At 45.6% G+C, this 6,592-nt stretch overlaps 1 long non-coding RNA gene across 1 annotated transcript; it reads right to left on the bottom strand.

Annotated features, from left to right (window-relative positions):
- Positions 1-1,134: 1,134 nt before the first annotated feature.
- LOC125993032 (uncharacterized) lies at positions 1,135-2,442 on the bottom strand. Its single transcript, XR_007489944.1, has 4 exons — positions 1,883-2,442; positions 1,710-1,787; positions 1,549-1,623; positions 1,135-1,362 (listed from the first exon to the last, which is right to left on the bottom strand). It is a non-coding gene; the product is annotated as an uncharacterized lncRNA (long non-coding RNA).
- Between the last annotated feature and the right edge of the window lie 4,150 nt (positions 2,443-6,592).

Raw genomic sequence — 6,592 nt, forward strand, 5'->3', positions numbered from 1 at the left:
AAGACAAACAAAATATTACACACTCTGCTTTATTGAATTTCAAGCTGATTTATACTTATTGAATAGGGCACTTTTCCGACATTTCATTTTTTGTTGGTGCGATGTTTTCCTATCGTAGAGGGGACTTGCGCAAAGTTTATATATTGAAGAGGGGACATTTGCATCGTAAAATCTTTACATATGTTAGCATGTGTTATGTTAGAAGGGTGCCGGTTCAATTCCCCCGCTGACCCTCCCTGTTTGCATGTTCTCTCCGAGGCTTCAGGGATTTTCTCCGGGTACTCCGGTTTTCTCCCACATCCCTAAAACATGCTTGATAAAGCCGATTGAGCACTCCAAATTTCCCCAAGGTGGGACTGCGAGTGCGGATGGTTGGTTGTTTCTGTGTGCCCTGCGATTGGCTGGAAACCGGTTGAGGGTGTCTCCCGCCTACTGCTGGAAAGGCTCCAGCACGCCCGTGACCGCCATTGCGACAAAATGGTGCAGAAAATGGATGGATGAATTTTTACATATTGAAGAGGGGACTTTTATGTACAACAGTGTTAATTGCAAGTGTGTATTTAGTCGTTAGACTACAATGCTATTTAGTCTTAGTTTTATGTCAGTCATCTGGACTCTTTTAGTCTTAGTCTAGTTTTAGTCGACTAAATATAAATTCTAGTCTTAGTCGACTAAATGGTTCTCCAGAATTCCCAGTCACTGGAAATATCAATCACGCTGGTTGTTGGATTTGGTCCACAATTAGGAAAGCGTGCTATCCGCGCCTCACGGCAAAACCCATAGCCAATCACCTGTTATCCAATGTATTCACTGCATGCTCCTTTTATTTCTTCAGTTTTAGGAAAAGGCCAAGACTTGGGTGAGTGTTTCATTTTTTTTCTTACTGTCAAAAAAAGAAAACAAGTGACTTTCACCCCCCCCCCCAAAAAAAAAAAAAAATGTTACACTAAGTAAAATAAAGCTGGTTAAGACCAAACTATATATTTTTTATACTCAGAGACCCAATAACCCCCCCCCCCCCTTTGCACTTTGCAACGGAGGGAAGGTAAAACGAGAAGAACCCTCGGACAAACCCTGACTGCAGGTGGGTGGCCATCTGCCTTGACCGGTTGGGTGGAAAGAGACAGCGAGAGACAAACTTAGCACTCATTTATTACACATTTCTCCTTAAGGATGCAATTTTGTTGTGTACAAAGAATTTTATGGCTTTCCAGTCTCGTCCATGATCTTTGAGTGATGGATTTTCATTTAAACATTTTTCACAGTCTTCCTTTCGAGGAACCCTCATTTCTGTCAGGAACTGCTTCAAATGACATTGGATAATGTTTTTTTCTGTCTTTGACCAGAGTATTCTGGATTTCACTGTAAATAAACAAAGAAAGTAAGAAAGTGAATAAATAGATGGATGGAAATGATTATCGTTCAATCTTCTTAAACAAGCACATTACACAGGCATTATTAGTCATCCATTTTCCTTGTTAACAAATGTCAAACAAAGTGTTTGATTTCAAGGAGACAATATATTTTAGAGTCACTACACTAACACACCCTTTTGTTTAGATGGCTGTCCCCCAACTGCCTCTCTTGAAGTAGCAACTGTTTCTTTACCTTCCTCTGAGTTTTCTGAAATCATAAGACGTTTGCACTTATTGTGATTGAAAGTCACAATGCAGATGTAAATAATGAATGAATATTCAGTGAAAACTTACTTTCTTGACTTTTGAGAGTGGGCCTCTCAGACGGAATGTCCTTCCTCTCAGAGTCATCCGGCTCCTCTTCAGCTGAAACTAAATATTTTAAATCAATACTTGTGCACTAAAAGTCATTTTCCTTTGCTTTGTTTAGTAATAAGTGTAGCAAGTTATTGAAACCCTATACTTACAGTTTATGTTTGGCATTAAGCCCTCCAAGGTCTGTCCTTTGAATTGCCCCACTCCACTTTCCATGGCATAGAGGAGTCTACTGACTTTTGCTGTTTGCAAGGTCTCTTCAGGCAGTCTGTAGTATTCCCTATGGACTTCAATATCATGGCCCATGAAAGTTGCCAGCTGATCAAGCTCATGGCTTTTTAGATTTAGCAGCTGTGAAACAGTAGCCACATGTTTTCGCAATTTTGTGGACGTTATATTTTCTGGCCGTTCTGCTCCACAGGCCTCTGCAAATCTTTTTAGAGTATCGCATCCACGAATATTCCCCTCAGAACCAAAATGGGTGCGGGCAAAGATGTAGGGGTTGTTTGGGGCAATCCCAACCTCTTCCCTTGTTTTGAGGAGAAGATCCACAGATTCCTTGACATCAGGAGGGAACAACACTGGAACTTTGCGGCCTCTTTTCCCCTCTATTTCTACCCTGGTGAGATGATTGCACAGATTCTTCTCCAAAGGGGATAGACTGTTCAGAATGTCATCCTGCATGCTTTTCTTGTTTCTGTCCAGGTATGATTTCAACTCCATTCGCGACACTTCTCCTTCACGACGCCGATTGGATATTATAAGCTGTGTCAGAGTTATTTGAGACAGTTCACTCCATGCCTTTGTCGATGGATGGTCGATGAGTGCTTTTTTGTTAGCTTCTTCAAGGCATTTCAGATGATCACGAAGCTTTTTGATGTCCTCGGATAAGGGCAGTGTTTGGGGGTTGTTCCATTTCTTCCGATAAAGTGTTTTCAGAGCATTGGATGACACAAGCGTTGACCACTCCATTTCGATTAATCGCAGGAATTGATCTGCTCTTTCCTGTAAGCCGTGGTCCTGTTGACGCAGAGCCTCTCCTTGCAAAATCTGTGCCACCGTAACAAGGGAATAGCGCAGTTTCACCGGTGTTGAAGGAACGGCATATCTGTTTGTCAAGTCATTGAACCCATTCATACTTTTCACAGCCTTGAGTACAGTGTTGAACTTCCCTGGGTGGATTAAATCCTTCAGAAAGACAATGTCTTTGTCGATTTCCCTTGCCTCTAGGACAAGTCTGGCAAGTTCCCTCATCATTGACAATAAAGCTGACTTTGACTTTGACTTTGACTTTATTGCGCATGTCTGCCCGATATCGGCTAGACTCGCCATTTTTTAGAAACATCCTCTCTCCCAGTGAGATTATCAGCGTGTCACTTTTCACCACTTGAGTAACATGATCATATGTCATGTCTCCAAGAACCCGTTTCAGTCCGATGGAAATGGAGGTGTCAGTGGGCAACAACATGGAGCAAGCAGCTTGAACTTTTCTCCTCACTGGTCCATCTTCTTTCACTCGCAATTTGCAAATTTTGATATGTCGCCAGATGTCAGATTTGACATACATAGCAAAGCAAAACTTGCATGGCAAATAGTCTGCAGCTGTTGAGGGATTTGTTGCTTGCCTTCTTGGCACGATTTGTCCATTTCCAGATGCTAGTACTTCACAGTTATGTTGGTAGTTTCCTTGATTCCTCACTTTGGTCAATAAACAATTACGCTGGCTTGAGCCTTTCTTATGCATCAGTGCCTTAGCTATGTCAGGTTAATCGCAATGTTTCTGCATCAGATGCCTTGCAATTTTTGCAAAAGGTTTCTCGCAATAAAGGCAGTAATTCCTCTTATCATAGACACGATGATGGGCAGTGTTTGAGGACATTTTAACATGAATACCTTGTTGAATGTCGCTACCATTACCATTATAAGTTACTGCCTTTAGGGGTTTTAACGAAGTGCTTGACACTTCTGCAAGCTGTTCTTTCTTATCTGACATGTCCAGCTCAAGGGAAACCTGTTTCCTTGGGATTTTGGAAGGTGGCTCTTTGTAGATCCCTCCCTTTTCTGCTTCTTCATCGTCATCTTCCTCCTCCTCTTCATCATCATCATCATCATCATCATCATCATCATCATCATCGTCCTCTTCTTCTTCAACATAGTCCTCATCTTTTTGTTCATCTTTATCCTCATCATCATCATCATCATCAGTAGCATCAGAGATATCCAAGGGAAGGGAAAGCTGTTGCACACTGGTCTGAAATAAAGACACACAACGTATGTACCTTGCAAACAATAAACTGTGTCAATATCCTCAATACTTTTCTCCTAGAAAATAATGTATTAAACCACTTCTTACCATTTCAGACACAGATGGTTCCTTTTCAATGGGAGAAGCTGAATCCACCAGGTCATTGCCAGTAATTTCCAACACATCTGGGGTTATGAAATCACAATTTTCAGTTTGAGTTGTGACCTGTAAAGATATTTAAAGGAAGAGTTAAACATTTTGGTGAATTTACATGTTTTGCACATACGGATACAATCCAGCTTAGCATGAAGATTTTGATAAGCCTCTATCATGACAAACATCTTGATTCACCGACAATTACATTTTATAATCCATGTTTTACAGCATGAAATCACTCATTTGAAGTAAGTTTCTATCATTGTGAATATAAAAAACAATTCATGTTCCCTTGACATGTGATATATCATGTAATTTTAACTATAATAAAAATAAATTATTAGTCAATACCAGAATCTGCATGTAAAGGCATGCAGTACTTTTGTTTATTTAATTTACAATTATATATATATATATATATATATATATATATATATATATATATATATATATATATATATATATATATATATATATATATATCCATCCATCCATCCATCTTCTTCCGCTTATCCGGGGTCGGGTCGCGGGGGCAGCAGCTTTAGGAGGGACTCCCAGACTTCCCTCTCCCCAGCCACTTCATCCAGCTCATCCCGGGGGATCCCAAGGCGTTCCCAGGCCAGCTGAGAGACGTAGTCTCTCCAGCGCGTCCTGGGTCGTCCCCGGGGTCTCCTACCGGTGGGACATGCCCGGAACACCTCCCCAGGGAGGCGTCCAGGAGGCATCCTGATAAGATGCCCGAGCCACCTCATCTGGCTCCTCTCAACGTGGAGGAGTAGCGACTCTACTCCGAGTCTCTCCCGGATGACCGCGCTTCTCACCCTATCTCTAAGGGAGAGCCCGGACATCCTGCGGAGAAAACTCATTTCGGCCGCTTGTATCCGAGATCTCGTTCTTTCGGTCACGACCCATAGCTCGTGACCATAGGTGAGGGTAGGAGCGTAAATCGACCGGTAAATTGAGAGCTTTGCCTTTTGGCTCAGCTCTCTCTTCACCACAACGGACCGGTACAGGGTCCGCATTACTGCCGACGCTGCACCGATCCGCCTGTCGATCTCACGCTCCATCCTCCCCTCACTCGTGAACAAGACTCCAAGATACTTGAACTCCTCCACTTGGGGCAGGATCTCATCCCCGATCCGGAGAGGGCATTCCACCCTTTTCCGATCGAGGACCATAGACTCGGATTTGGAGGTGCTGACCCTCATCCCGACCGCTTCACACTCGGCTGCGAACCGTTCCAGCGAGAGCTGGAGATCACGGTCTGAAGAAGCCAACAGCACCACGTCATCTGCAAAAAGCAGAGACGCGATGCTGAGGTCCCCAAACCGGACCCCCTCAACGCCTCGGCTGCGCCTAGAAATTCTGTCCATAAAAATTATGAACAGAATCGGTGACAAAGGGCAGCCTTGGCGGAGTCCAACCCTCACTGGGAACGAATCCGACTTACTGCCGGAAATGCGGACCAGACTCTGGCATCGGTGATACAGGGAGCGAACCGCCCTTATCAGTTGGCTCGGCACCCCGTACTCCCGAAGCACCCTCCACAGAACCTCCCGAGGGACACGGTCGAACGCTTTCTCCAAGTCCACAAAACATGTGGACTGGTTGGGCGAACTCCCATGCACCCTCGAGGATCCTGCCGAGGGTGTAGAGCTGGTCCACTGTTCCACGGCCAGGACGAAAGCCACACTGCTCCTCCTGAATCCGAGGTTCGACCTCCCGACGGACCCTCCTCTCCAGCACCCCTGAATAGACCTTACCAGGGAGGCTGAGGAGTGTGATTCCCCTGTAATTGGAACACACCCTCCGGTCCCCCTTCTTAAAGAGGGGAACCACCACCCCAGTCTGCCAATCCAGAGGCACTGTCCCCGATGCCCACGCAACGTTGTAGAGGCGTGTCAGCCATGACAGCCCCACAACATCCAGAGCCTTTAAGAACTCCGGGCGGATCTCATCCACCCCCGTGGCCTTGCCACCGAGCAGTTTTTTAACTACCTCAGTGACTTCGACCCCAGAGATTGGAGAATCCGCCTCAGAGTCTCCAGGCCCTGCTTCCTCAATGGAAGGCGTGTAGGTGGAATTGAGGAGGTCTTCGAAGTATTCTCCCCACCGACTCACGACGTCCCTAGTCGAGGTCAGCAGCACGCCATCCCCACTGTAAACAGTGTTGACGTTGCACTGCTTCCCCCTCCTGGGACGCCGGATGGTGGACCAGAATTTCCTCGAAGCCGTCCGAAAGTCATTCTCCATGGCCTCACCAAACTCCTCCCACGCCCGGGTTTTTGCCTCAGCAACCGCCGAAGCCGCGTTCCGCTTGGCCATCCGGTACCTGTCAGCTGCCTCCGGAGTCCCGCAGGCCAAAACGGCCCGATAGAACTCCTTCTTCAGCTTGACGGCATCCCTTACCGCCGGTGTCCACCAGCGGGTTCGGGGATTGCCGCCACGACAGGCGCCAACG

This window comes from Syngnathus scovelli, unplaced genomic scaffold (genome assembly GCF_024217435.2).
Source record: "Syngnathus scovelli strain Florida unplaced genomic scaffold, RoL_Ssco_1.2 HiC_scaffold_25, whole genome shotgun sequence".
Taxonomy (NCBI): Eukaryota; Metazoa; Chordata; class Actinopteri; order Syngnathiformes; family Syngnathidae; genus Syngnathus; species Syngnathus scovelli.